Raw genomic sequence first — 15,251 nt, 5'->3', positions numbered from 1 at the left:
TTTGTAGAGGTTTATGTTGCCTAGGTTGGTCTCGAACTCCTGGGCTCAAAAGATCTGCCTGCCTCAGCCTCCCAAAATGCTGGGATTACAGGGGAAGGCCACCACGCTCAGCCCTCCATGTATCTTTATGTACTCAATATTTCATATTTTAAAAAGAAGTCTGGTAATGCCATGTGCCAGTGAGGATTTTCAGAAAAAGAAACTCTTACTGCTGCTGGGAATATACATTGGAATAGCCATTTTGGGGAGTAATTTGGCAAAACGTAGTGAAAGGAGCCAGCAATCTGGCTTCCAGGAGCCTATGCTAGAAAATCTCTGCTGCATATGGGAACAAAGACACTGATAAGGATGGTTAACCAACCACTGTTTATAAAAACAAATAGAAACAATTGTTTCTAAATGTCCATCAATAACATCTGACATTTACTAAGTGCTTGCCACACACTACTGGTTGTATAGGGGGATGAACGCATAAATAGAAATAAAACGGATAAACAGAATAGCCTACTACTACTATTAAAATGACAAAGAGGACCTAAATATATCAAATATGATAAACCTAAAAAATATGTAAAAATGGTGAATAACAGGTACACACAGTATAAATTTTAAAATCATAAAATGATATCAATGCCACTCATAAAAACATAGAGGGCCAGGTGTCGTGGCTCACACCTGTAATCCCAGCACTCTGGGAAGCTGAGGCGGGTGGATCACTTGAGGTCAGTCATTTGAGACCAGCCTGGCCAACATGGTGAAACCCCGTCTCTACTAAAAATACAAAAATTCACTGGGCTTGATGGCGGACACCTGTAATCCCAGCTACTTGGGAGGCTGAAGCAGGAGAATCCCTTGAACCCAGGAGGCAGAAGTTGCAGTGAGCCTGAGATTGCGCCACTGCACTCCAGCCTGGGTGACAGAGCGAGACTCTGTCTCAAAAAAAAAAAAAAAAAAAAAAAAAAAAAAAAAAAAAAAAAATCAAATAAAAAGTTGTAAAAGTGTGTATGGAGGGGATGCCCTTCAAAGAAGCAATGATTAGATTGATTTTCCACAGCAGTGAGAGAAATCAGAAGACAGTGTAAGAAATCATCTCAAAGAAAATAACTGCCAAGAAAATTTTCAAGAATTAAAATGAAATAAGAATCGTTTCAACAAACAAAATTGAGAATCTGTATCAGTAGCTCCTCACTGAATGAAATAGTACCAATCGTGTTTCAGGCATTAGAAAAGAGTTCCCAGTTAGAAGTTCTAAGATGAAAAAAAGGAGTAATAAATGTGTGGGCAACTATAAATAAACATTGATCGTATAAAGAATAATCATGTCTACGAAGGTTATAAAAAATGATAATACCAGACAATAGTAACATATGATTAAGAGATGATATAAGGAATAGTAGGTAGGATTTTAACAGGTAGAGATGACAGAGAGAAACGTTCTGGGTAGAAACAGAAGCTTGAACAAAGAAATAGTGGTAACAACAACATAGAGAATAAGCAATCCAGTCTGACTGAAACAGGGCAAATAAAAAGAACCTGGTGAGTGGTGCTGTAGTAGGAAGGATGTGAGGACTTGGTCTTTAATGACTTGTGCATCTGGGGCTCATAGGGGTAATGGCAGACTCTTGATTAATGTCACAGGACTCCCAAAGTCTTAGAAAACAGAGACAAACCTGATGTGGTTCCTGTCCTCAATAAGCTTTTAGAAGCGCAAATGAAGGAACACCAGAGATCTTTGCAGTTTATCCCTCCAACACAACGGGTAGTTCTGAAGTGAACCTCTAACAAACAGCATGTTGGAAAATTACAAAGAATACATATTTCCTTAATCTGCTTTCGAGTCCCATCGTATTTTTTTCTTAATAACAGCTTTGTTGAGATATAATTCACAAACCATAAAATTCACCCCTTAAAGTGTACAATTTAGTGGATTGTAATGCATTCACAGAATTGTGCAATCATCAACCACTATCAAATGTTATATTTTTATCACTCCAAAGAGAAATCCATACTCATTAACCATTGCTTCCCATTCCCTGTTCCCTGCAGCCCTTAGCAACCACTACTCCACTTTCTATCTCCATGGTTTTCTGTATAATGGCTATTTCATGTAAACAAAGTCATACAATATGTGGTCTTCTGTGACTGGTCTTCTGTTCTTTCACTTAGCATGTTTTCAAGGTAGATCCAAGTTGCAGGATGTATTAATACTTCATTCTACTTATTGCAAATAATATTCCATTGTATGAACATGCCATATTTTATGTATCCACTCATTCATTTATGGATATATTTCTACTTTCTGGTAATTATAAATAATGCTGTAAATACTTGTGTAAAAGTTTTTCTATGCTCATGTTTTGAACTCTTTTGAGTGTATACCTAGGCATGGCATTCCTGGGTGATATCATAACTCTGTTTTTGAACATTTTGAGGAGCTACCAAACTGTCTCCCAAAGTGGCTACACTATTTTTTATTACCCCCAACAATGTATGAGGGTTCTAATTTTTCTACTTCATCAACACTTGTTGTCTGTTTTATTATATCCATATAGTGGCTGTGATACCTCTTTGCAGTTTTGATTTGCATTTCCCTGCTAATGATGTTAAACATCTTTCATATGCTTATTGGCCATTTGTATATCTTCTTTAAAGAAGTGTCTATTCAGGTAGTTTGCCCATTTTTACTGGGCTTTTTGTCATTTTTATTGTTGAGTTATACACTTTTTTTTTTAAAGAGACGGGCTCTCAATTGGTCACCTAGGCTGGAGTGCAGTGGCACAATCATAGCTCATTGCAGCCCCGAACTCCTGGGCTCAAGTGATCCTCCCGCCTCAGCCTCCCAAGTAGCTGGGCTGACTTTTTATATTTTTTAGAGATGGGGTCTCACTACATTGTCAAGCCTGGTTTCAAACTCCCCGCCTTAAGTAATCCTCCCACCTCAGCCTCCCAAAGTGTTGGGACTACAGGTGTGAGCCACCACTCCTGGTCCCAACATGTCTCTCATATATATATGTGTGTGTGTGTGTGTGTGTGTGTATCTCATTCCTTATCAGATATATGATTTGCAAATATTTTCTCTCATTCTTTTGGTTATCTTTTCACTTTCTTGATGGTATCTTACAAAGTACAAAAGTTCTGAGTTTTGATGAAGTCTAATTTTTTTTTTTTATTGCTTGTGTTTTTGGTGTTATAAATATGTAAGCAATCATAACCTAATTCAAGGCAATGAAGATTTATGCCTATGTTTTCTTCTAAGACGTCTGTGATTCTAGCTCTTACATTTAGTTGATTCATTTGAGTTAATTTTTGTATATGGTGGGAGGTGGGGGCTCAACTTCATTGTTTCTCCTGTGGATATCCAGTTGTACCAGCATCATTTGTTGAAAAGTCTATTCTTTCCCCCATTGAAATCTTGCCTTTTATTTCTTTTTCTTGTCTAATTGTCCTGGCTACAAATTCCAGTACAGTGTTGCAGAGAAGCAACAAGAGTGCCCTTCCTTGTCTTGTTCTTGATCTTAGGGTGAAAACACTCAGTATGATGTTCATTGTGACTTTTTCAGACTTTTATCAGGTTGACAAAATTCCCTTCTGTTACTAGTTTGCTGTCTGTTTTTATCATGAAAAGCTGTTAGTTTTTTTTTTTCATCAAATGCTTTTTCTGCATCAATTGAGATAATCATATAGTTTTTTTCCACTTTATTCTATTAATGTGGTGTATGACATTGATTTTTATATGTTGAAGTACGCTTGCATTCCCAAGACACATCTCACTTGATCAGGGTATATACAGAGTCACGTGCTGCACAACAGCATTACATATGACAGTGCTCACTTGAGATAATACCTTACTTTTACTGTACCTTTTCTGTGTTTAAATACACAAATACTTGCTGCTGCGTTACAATTGCCTGCAGTATTCAATGCAGTAGCATGTACAGGTTTGTAACCTAGGAGCATGGGCTATACCACACAGCCTAGGTGTGTAGTAGGCGATACCAGCTAGGTTTGTGTAAGTATATTCTATGACGTTTGCACAACAAAATTGCCTAACGATGCATTTCTCACAAGGTATCTTCATCATGAGTGACAAATACCTGTAATTCCTTTTTTTTTTTTTTCTTTTTCCTGGGCTCTGTCGCCCAGGCTGGAGAGCAGTGGTGGGATCCCGGCTCACTGCAAGCTCCGCCTTCTGGGTTCACGCCATTCTCCTGCCTCAGCCTCCCGAGTAGCTGGGACTACAGGCGCCCGCCACCATGCCTGTCTAATTTTTTTGTATTTTTAGTAGAGACGGGGTTTCACCATGTTAGCCAGGATGGTCTCGATCTCCTGACCTCGTGATCCACCCGCCTCGGCCTCCCAAAGTGCTGGGATTACAGGCGTGAGCCACCACGCCTGGCCTGTAATTCTTTTAATATGCTGCTAAATTCAGATTGCTGGTATTTTCTCGAGAATTTTTACATCTATGTTCATAAAGAATACTGGTCTGCAGTGCCTTTTTCTGGTTTTGGTATCATGGTAATACTAGTCTCACAGAATGAGTTTCCGGAAGTGTTTTCTTCTCATTTTTTTGAAGTTTGAGAAGGTTGGTGTTAATTCTTTAAATATTAGGTAGAATTCACCAGTGACACCATCTGGTCCTGGGCTTTTCTTTGTTGGGCGGGTTTTGGGGTTTTTTTTTCATTACTAATCCAATCTCCTTACTTGTTAAAGATCTATTCAGATTTTCTAATTCTTCTCAAGTTTTGGTAATTTTATCTTTCTAGGAATTTGTCCATTTCATCTAGGTTATATAATTTATTGGCATATAATTATTCATAATATTCCCTTATAGCCCTTCTTATTCCTTAAGGGCATTTGTGATGTCCTGTCTTTCATTTCTGATCTTAGTAACTTGAGTCTTTTTTTCTTGGTCAGTCTAACTAAAAAGCTTGAAAAGAACAAAGGAGTAACTTTTGATTTTTCTCTATTTCTATTCTCTATTTCCACTAAAATCTGTTATTTTTTCTCTTTTGCTTGCTTTGGCTTTAGCTTGCTTTACTTCCCGCCCCCCACTTCCCCGCCCTCCCCACCTTTTTTTTTTTTTTTTTTCTTTTTTAAAAGGTAAAAGTTTTTAGTTTTGGCTTTTGGCCTTAGCCCTCCCTTTTTTTTTTTTTTTTTTTTTTTGTTTGCCTCTCTCTGTGGCCCAGACTTGAGTGCAATGGTGTGACCACAGCTCATGGCAGCTTCCAATTCCTGGGCTCAAGTGATCCTCCTGCCTCAGCCTTGCAAGTCCGTGGGATTATAGCCACGAGCCATTGTGACTGAGATCTCTTGTTAAAATAAATTTCCTTCTAAGCACTGCATTTATTGCTTCCCATAAGTTTTGGTGTTATGTCTTCATTTTAATTCATTCCAGATATTTTCTAATTTCCCTTGTGATTTTCTTTAACCATTCATTATTTATGAGTATGTTGTTTAATTTCCATATCTGTGAATTTCCCAACTTTCCTTCTGTTAATAATTTCTCATTTCATTCCCTTGTGAATGGAGAACATACTTTGTATGATTTCAATCCTTTTAACTTTATAAGGCTTGTTTTATGGCCTAATACGTGGCCTATCTTTGAGAATGTTTTATGGGCCCTTGTGAAGAGTATGTATTCTGATGTTCTTGGGTGGAATGTTCTCTCGGTGTCTATCAGGTCTAGTTGCTGTACAGTGTTAAGTCTTCTATTTCCTTGTTGATCGTCTGCCTGGTAGTTTTGTCTATTATTGAAAAGGGGGTATTGCATTTCTCCCTTTGATTGTCGCTTTTTATTTCATGTATCTTGGTCTTGTTGCTTTTATGGAAGAGTTGATTTTCTCAGGTCTTTATTCCACTGTTCCAGAAGTGCTCCCACCCTCGACATCTGATTTGGAGCTTAGAGAATGTGTAAGCTTTTTCAGTTAGAATCAATCTTGTTTTATAATATCTTCCAGGCCACAATATTGAGGTTCATATACTGTACAATGATCATATTCATTTTCTCCAAAATTATCATTTAAGGGATCTTAAACATCCATCAGTAACATAGATGAAGAGTAAGGTAAACTTGAAGATAAAAACTAATATACCAACCCTAATGCCCTCTTCAGTGTTTTTGTGTAGTAATTATAGGCACCATATCTCTGAGATTCTCAAACATTACATTTCTCCCAGGCTGTGTTTTTCACCTGAAAGTCATAATCATGAAACTATACAGCTGTCAGGATTTTATCTCCGCCTAGAATCTATGTAGATGCCAACCCAGTTTACCCTAATATACTCAAGGTCTCTAAATCCTTGGTAGAAATGTTCCTGACTTACAATGAATTGACTTAAGGTTTTTCAACTTCACAGGGATGCAAGAGTAGTACCCATTCAGTAGACGCCATACCTTGACTAATCACACAACCATTCTGTGTTTCCCTTTCAGTACAGTATTCAATCAACTGCATGAGGTATTCAGCATTTTAAAATAAGCTGTGTGTTAAATGATTTTACCCAATTGTATGCCAATGTAAATGTTCTGAGCAAGTTTTAGGTAGGCTAGGCTAAGCTATGCAGTTCAGTAGGTCAGGTGTAGTAAATGCATTTTAGGTTTATAATAGTTTCAACTTATGATGAGGGACATAACCTTATCGTAAGCTGCGGAGCATCTATACATGGCCTTATATATTAAATATTTCACTTAGATTATTTCGGTTTCTTAACTGCACACCTGAAACTCCTATCTTATAAGGTTGGTTTTTTACTACAAAACAAACCTAAAATAAAATCTAAATTGGGATTTAATTAGTCTCTATGATATAGAATTTTACTCAGTAGCTTATCCTCTAGTCTGTATTCATAAAAAGCTCTTAAGTTGTTCTTTTCATATCAAGTTTATCCGATTGTAAATACTAAAAACTTGTTTTGCATTCAGCAGTCTGTGTTTGTCAAGTGTGAGTTTTGCTGGCAAAAAAATCTGAGCCTAAAGCTCAAAACAATTATGAAAATAGTTAAGCTGAGTCAGAGACTGAGTGGCTTATTGCTATTATAGACATCTGAAATGTAGTATGTTCTTCTGGAAGATTCCAGTGAGAGTGATTGTAATATCCTTGCCTAACACAACTTGGTGCAAGCATTCTGCATATATAATTATGTAGATATATAATCCTAGATTATCTTATTCCACTTGTGGTCATGGTTGTCAGTATTTGATTCTACCTTTTATTCAAAATAGTCTTTTTATTCAAATAGAATTATTTGTTGATAGCTCATATCAAGACGGAGATTGGCGTTCACTAACAATTGAGACTTAATTTTTTCCAAATCAGCTTAAATCCTGATTGACCATGTGTTATAGGCTGAACTGTGTCCCCACAAAATTCATATACTGAAGCCCTAATCCCCAGTGTGACTTTGTTTGGAGACAGGACCAATAAGGAAGTAATTAAGGTTAAATTAGGTCATAAGGGTAGGGCCTTGACCACATGTGGGATTACTGTCCTTATAAGAAGAGACACCAGAGAGCCCTCTCTCCCTCCCCCCGGCCCGACCTCTGTCTTCATATATGTACTGAGGAAAGATCATGTGAGAACATAGCTAGAAGGCAGCTCTCTACAAGCCAGAAACAGAGTCCTCACTAGAAACCAACCCTGCTGGGCTTTGATCTGCGACTTCCAGCATCCAGAACTGTAAGAAAATAAATGTTTGTTGTTTAAACTACTCAGCCTGTGATATTGTGTTAATAATGGCAGTCTGAGCAAACTCATACACCATGTTTGGCTCTAGAGGTACAAAAATGAATCAGACCTAAGTCCTACACTTTAGGAGCACATTGTCTAATGAGGAGAGACTTTCATGAAAATACAATGACAAAAAAATTCTAACTCAGCCTGGAAGCTCTGGAAGGCTCCACAGAGCACACATTGGACTAAGGTTTTCAAAGAAGTCCAACTAGGAGAAGAAACAGCAATCCAGGCAGAGAGAATCCTCAGGAAGGACTCAGAGGCATTCAAAGGTAGGATGTGTTCGGTGAACACTGAGAGGCCAGAGGGCATAGAGGGCATGAGGGACTGTCAGGACAGAAGGCTGAGTAAATGGCCCAGGGCAAGATGTCTATGAAGGGCCCTGAGAGCCAATATATAAGAGAACGTTTATGAAACAATGTGTTAGTTTACTAGGGCTGTCATCGCAAACTGCCATAGACCGAGCGGCTAAATAACAGAAATGTCTTTTCTCACAGTTCTGGCAGCCAGAAGTCCGAGATCAAAGTGTCAGCAGGGTGGTTCCTTCTAAGGCTGCTCTCCTTGGCTTGCAGATGCCTCCTCACGTGGTCTTCCCTCTGTCCATGCATCTACATCCAAATTTGCTCTTCTTAAGAAGACAGCATTCATACTGGATTAGAGCCCACCCTAATGACTTTATGTTAATGTAATTACCTCTTTAAGGACCCTGTCTCCAAATGCAGTCCCATTCTGAGGTACAGGGATTAAGACTTGAAAAGATGAATTTTGGGGGGACACAACCCAGACTCTAGCAAACAACTACCACATGCATAACACAAGTTAAGTTTAAAACACTGACCTCTAGAGAAGTGATTCCTTTTACACAACTATTATACTTTTACCCAGTGAACTCCCAGGCTTTTAAACATTTCGTCTGCCAAACTGCATTTATTAGCTTACAACTTCATCATTTTTTAAATTTTCTTAAATCAAAGACAAAATGTCAATCAAATTTCATCAGCAGGAAACATCTAGAATGATCATACTGAGTTGAAAAAGACTCAGTATGAAAAATCCCAGCCAAGAGAGAAACTGACATTCTAATTAAAATGTGACAACCGTTGTGGGGTAAACATGTGACCAGGGATAAACTTTCTGAAGTAGACTTCCTGAAGCGTACACACCTACAGCAGCATCCTGTGCGTGTCTGTAGTACAGCACTCAGCATACTGTATTGAAATTCTTTTTTTTTTTTTTTTTTTTTGAGACGGAGTCTTGCTCTGTCCCCCTGGCTGGAGTGCAGTGGCACGATCTCCGCTCACTGCAAGCTCCGCCTCCCGGGTTCCTGCCATTCTCCTGCCTCAGCCTCCCAAGTAGCTGGGACTACAGGCACCTGCCACCGCGCCCGGCTAATTTTTTGTATTTTTAGTAGAGATGGGGTTTCACCATGGTCTCGATCTCCTGACCTTGTGATCCGCCCGCCTCGGCCTCCCAAAGTGCTGGGATTACAGGCGTGAGCCACCGCGCCCGGCCTGTATTGAAATTCTGTTTCTATGACTGGAGCCCGTCCCACACTCTGAATTTCCTGTAAATAGGGACCATGTCTCACTCATTTTTACATCTCTAGCAATGTCCCTGTGATAAGCTGTAATGAAGCCATTACTATCTCTTTATAATCCCTAGAGACCAGAGGAGCCCAAAGCTGAAAAACCCTGCTCGAGGATCTTAAATGTAAATGAGATCACACATGTGTACATACACTCATGTGTTCATATACACACAAACGCCTACTTTAAATGCCAAGACAACGCACACGAAGAGGCCTCAGAAGAATGATACCGGGGGTGCCACAGGATTCTGAGGAGGAGTTGATCAAAAGCTGGAGCACGCAGGGAAGACTTACGGGAGAAGGTGAGATGGGCTTTGAAAGACAAAGTAGAATTTGAACAAGCAGAGAAGAGGGAGAAGGCATTCCAGTGGAAAAAATGACATGAGGAAACTCGGGGATGGAAAGGAAACATTTCATGCTTTTCAGCAATTAAACACTTTTTTTTTTTGGAGACAAGAGTCTCGCTCTATCACCCAGGCTGGCATGGCCCAGGGATAGGCCCATTGTCGTAGGTTAAATAATGACCACCCAAAGATATCAAGTCCTAACCCCAGGAACTTGGAAATACTACCTTATTTGAAAAAAGAGGTCTTTACCACATGCACACGTATGCTTATTGCGGCACTGTTCACAATAGCAAAGACTTGGAATCAACCCAAATGTCCATCAGTGACAGACTGGATTAAGAAAATGTGGCACATATACACCATGGAATACTATGCAGCCATAAAAAAGGATGAGTTTGTGTCCTTTGTAGGGACATGGATGCAGCTGGAAACCATCATTCTCAGCAAACTATCGCAAGAACAGAAAACCAAACACCGCATGTTCTCACTTATAGGTGGGAACTGAACAATGAGATCACTTGGACTCGGGAAGGGGAACATCATACACTGGGGCCTATCATGGGGAAGGGGGAGGGGGGAGGGATTGCATTGGGAGTTATACCTGATGTAAATGATGAGTTGATGGGTGCTGACGAGTTGATGGGTGCAGCACACCAACATGGCACAAGTATACATATGTAACAAACCTGCACGTTATGCAAATGTACCCTAGAACTTAAAGTATAATAATAATAATAATAATAAAAGAAAAAAAAAGAGAAAAAAGAAGTCTTTACAAATGTGACTTGATCAAGGATCTGGAGATGAGAACACACTGAATTACCTGGGTGGGTCCTAAATGCCATCACAGTGTCTTTTCAAGACAGAGGCAAAGGAAGGTAAGGAGACACGGAGAGGGTAATGTGAAGGTGGGGGCAGAGATTGGAGTTTCGCAGCCACACGCTCAGGAATGCTGGGGCAGCCACCAGAAGCCGGAAGAGGCAAGGAAACTACCATAGGGTAAAGTATAAAAAAAAATTATTATTTTATCATTTTGAATTTTATTAATTTGACTTTTTTTTTTTTTTTTGGAGACGAAGTCTTGCTCTGTTGCCCAGGCTGAAATGCACTGGAGCAATCTCAGCTCACTGCACCCTCTGCCTCCTGGGTTCAAGTGATTCTCCTGCTTCAGCCTCCCAAGTAGCTGGGATTACAGGCGCCTGCCACCATGCCCGGCTAATTTTTGTATTTTCAGTAGAAATGGGGTTTTGCCATGTTGGCCAGGCTGGTCTCGAACTTCTGACCTCAGGCGATCTGCCCACCTCAGCCTCCCAAACTGCTGGGATTACAGGTGTGAGCCACCGCACGCAGCCTTTATTGTCTTGAATTTCTTAACCAGGGCATTCTCTTTCCCCGTATCAGGATACAGTTATTAATGTTTCTAATGTGGTATTATTTTGCTATATAAAGGTCCTGGGTTCAAATAAATTTGTGAAAATATTAAATAGCTTAAACAGCTTTAGGTCTTAACTTCTTGGCTCCTATGATGATGTGCTTATGAAGCTCCAAGACGGGGGAGAAACGACATCCTGAGCCTATTTAACCCACTTCAGAGCATTTCTCAGCACTGGCATTCCATTGGCTACTTTTTGATAAATGGTGAACTGCAGCAAAGAAAGAAACAGTCTTGAAGAGATTTCACTCAGACCAGGAAGTAGCCTAATGATGAAACGTCCATGACCCACTGAACAGAACACTTCAATAGTAACCAAAATGTTTCGTCTCTAGGTTCCCCATCTCCTTCACCTGGACAGGGATGGAATCATATGGCAAAATATTCTTTTCCAAGCCCAGCTTATCTGGTTTTTATTAACAACACCTTCAACTGATTACTTACTATTCTTTTTTTGAGCAACACAGTCTTGCTGCATTGCCCAAGCTGGAGTCAATGGTGCTATCATAGCTCACAGCAGCCTCCAACTCCTGGACTCAGGCAATCTTCTGGCCTTAGCCTTCCTAGTAGCTAGGACTACAGGCATGTGCTACCATATCCAGCTAATTTTTAAAAATTTTGTAGAGATGGGGTTTTGCTTAGTTGCCTAAACTGGTCCAAACATCTGGCCTCAAGCAATCCTCCTGCCTTGGCCTCCCAAAGGAATTATTTTCTTAAATTTGTTTTTACCATTAGTTAAGCCAGATAGATTTCCCTAATCAACTAGACTTTATCTAGTGGCTACTGAGGCTGCTCTAACAATTACCACAAACTTGGTGGCTTCAAACAAGAGAAATTTATTCTCTCACAGCTCTGGAGGCTAAAAGTTGAAACTCCAGCAGGGCCTCACTCCCTCCAAAGGCTCTAGGGGAGAATCTTTTCTCGCTTCTTCCAGTGTCTGGTGGCTCCACGTGTTCCTTGGCTTATGGCTGCATACCTCCATTCTCTTGCTGTCTTCCCATGGCCGCCTGCCCCTCCTCCCTTAAGAACACCTGTCCCTGCATTTAGTGTCCACCTGGAAAATCCAGGATCATCTCATCTCAAGGTCCTTAATTACATCTATAAAGACCCTCTTCCCAAATAAGGTTACATTCACCAGTTGAGTGGGTTAGGATGCTGACATATCTTTTGAGGGCCACTAACTATTCAACCCACTACAACCCTGAAGAGGTATTAGTGTCGGTCTGCCGCCAACCTCATCTTTGGGTAATTACAAAAGTTTAGACCTGCAAAATTGAGGACCGGATCACAGACAGTAAACTCATCTGTTAGTACCTTTCTGCTTTGCTATGCACCATGCCCATCACCTCTCAACCAAACAGCAGTAGAAGTCAGTATTTCCATTTTACAGACAGACAAATAAACTGAGGTTCCATGAATGTCAGTAAATTCTCCAGGGGCACAGAACTCATCAGTGACAGAACTGGAATTCAGATCTGGGTCTTTATGACTATGAAACCACACTCTCCACTCCATCTCATTGTCTTCCACATTCCTTCTAGGACTGTTAGTCTTATCTACTTCTGAGTCATACAAAACACATATAACAGACAACAAACAATATGAGACTTTTCCAGATGTGTCAAATGCTTTATATCCTGTTTTCTCATTTCTGGTCTTAACATCCCTGGCTCCTTCAGCCTTCACTTCGATGACATGGCTTGTCCCCTTCCCTTTTCAGTCACATTTTCTAAATCTGTGGCACTTAGTCTATATGCTTCTTTAAAGAATGTTTCCCAGAGCAGACTAATTATAAACACCAATTTTTATTCAGTACTTATGTGCCAGGCTGTGTTTAAAGCATTTCAGTTGTATTACTTGAATCTTCAGTAATCTCGTTAGATAGGTTACTATTATTATTCTCCATTTTGGAGACAAGGAGACACAGAGGTATCCTGCTCAAAGTCACAATGCTAGGATGTGAAAGACAGTATTAAAATGCAAGCAGCCAATCTCCAGGGCCCTGCATGCTTAGCCTCTACCCTCTTCGCTGCCTCTCCTTGTGCTTACTACGTTTGGTCTCAACTGCTGGGAGTAGAAAGAGGCCATTTCCCTCCTTCTAAATAGTATACAGTTAATGCCACCTAAGATCATATGATGGTCATATCACATATGGGCATCTGGACACTGCTAAATGTGTGCCCAGCACTGATTCCCTTCCTCTTCCTTCTCAAAAGGATCCCAATTTTGTTCATATATCTATCCATCCACCTCCTGAATTAGGGGATGGCAAATGAGTGGAACCATCCTCGGTGTCAGGGGTACAGTTTGACTGGCCTAAGACCTATTGTTAGTGCAGGGATGAACTCGTACTGAAGTTGACCCAGAGAGAACTGAAGGAACACTGACAATTTTCAGAGGGACTCATACCCTTGTGTATTAGTTAGCTTGGACTGCTTTAACAAAATACCATAGACCGATGACTTAAGCAACAGTTTATCTCCTCACAGTCCTGGAGGCTGGCAAGTCACTTCCTGGTGGTATGCAGATGGCCAGCTTCTGGCTGTGTTTTCACATGCTGTATGACATCATGTAACCTAATTACTTTCTTACTCCTAATTCAATCACACTGGGAGTTAGGGCTTCAACATATGAATTCATGGGGGACACAATTCAGTCCATAGCATCCTGTACTCTTCTGTGACATAAGCAAGAGGTCAGATGTGTTTGCCTTCTACTCCTGCATTCTCTGAAAAGGAATCCCAGTCCCAGACTCTTGCTCTCTGATTTCCCTGAATAGAAGCAGTTAACTAGGTTCTGAGGCAGAGGAAGAAAGAGGACTTGGGGATGAAGACTGAAAGTCACTGATGGCTGGGGAGAGGGAAGAAAGTGTGAAAGGAGCGGCTCAGGCAAGGCAGATTCAATTCGGATAGACAACTTAGAGAAAACTCTTGCCCCTGCCCCAAGAAGCTGATGCATCTAACACTGAGACCTCTTTCCCAGTGAAAGTCTGTACTGTCCATCCTTTCAGCCATTAATGGTAAAACCAGGGCAGTATGCCTTTTTAAACTGTACCCTGAATGTCAGAAATATACCGATTTCAGAAATGTCAAAGGTACATTTTTTAACCACAGAAATGGGGTATTTCCAATCCCAGCTTTAACTTGGTAAAGCCTTTCCTATTACCCTGCTGTGGGCTCAGTTTTGTTTCCCTCGAATTCTTATGTTGAAGCCCTAACCCCCAGTACCTCAAAATGTGACTATATTTGGAGAAAGGGCCTCGGAAGTAACTAAATTAAAATGAGGCAGTTAGAAATCCAGAGATTGGTGTTTTTTTGTTTGTCTTTGAGACGGAGTTTCGCTCTTGTCGCCCAGACTGGAATGCAATGGCGCAATCTCTGCTCACTGCAACCTCTGCCTCCTGGGTTCAAGCGATTCTCCTGCCTCAGCCTTCCACGTAGCTGGGACTACGGACGTGCACCACCATGCCCAGCTAATTTTTGTATTTTTAGTAGAGATGGAGTTTCACTGTGTTGGCCAGGCTGGCCTCGAACTCCTAACCTCAAGTGATCTGCCCACCTCAGCCTTCCAGTGTTGGGATTACAGGCGTGAGCCACTGCACCCAGCCTTATTTGTTTTTGAGATGGAGTCTTGCTTGTTGCCCAGGCTGCAGTGCAGAGGTGTGATCTCAGCTCACTGCAACCTCACCCTCCCCAGGTTCAAGCCATTCTCCTGCCTTAGCCTCCCAAGTAGCTGGGACCACAGGCGCGAGCTACCACTCCTGGCTAATTTTTGTATTTTTAGTAGAGATGGGGTTTCACCATATTGGTCTGGCTGGTCTCAAACTCCTGACCTCAAGTGATCCTCCTGTCTCAGCCTCCCAAAGTGCTGGGATTACAGGCGTGAGCCACCGTGCCCAGCCTGACTGGTGTTTGTATAAGGGATTAGAGACACAGACAAAATAGAGAGGGAAGACCATGAAGACACAGGGAGAAAGTGACCATCTACAAGCTGAGGAGAGTCCTCAGAAGAAACCAACCCTGCTGACACTTTGATCTTGGATATCCAGACTCCAGGACGGTAAGGAAATCAATCTTTAGTTTAAACCACTCAGTCTGTGCTACATGGCTACAACAGCACAAGCAGACTAACACAGGCCCCAGTCTGAAATGATC

This window comes from Theropithecus gelada, chromosome 10 (assembly GCF_003255815.1).
Source record: "Theropithecus gelada isolate Dixy chromosome 10, Tgel_1.0, whole genome shotgun sequence".
Taxonomy (NCBI): Eukaryota; Metazoa; Chordata; class Mammalia; order Primates; family Cercopithecidae; genus Theropithecus; species Theropithecus gelada.
The sequence above is the reverse complement of the archived record's forward strand: the minus strand, read 5'-3'. Positions refer to the sequence as shown.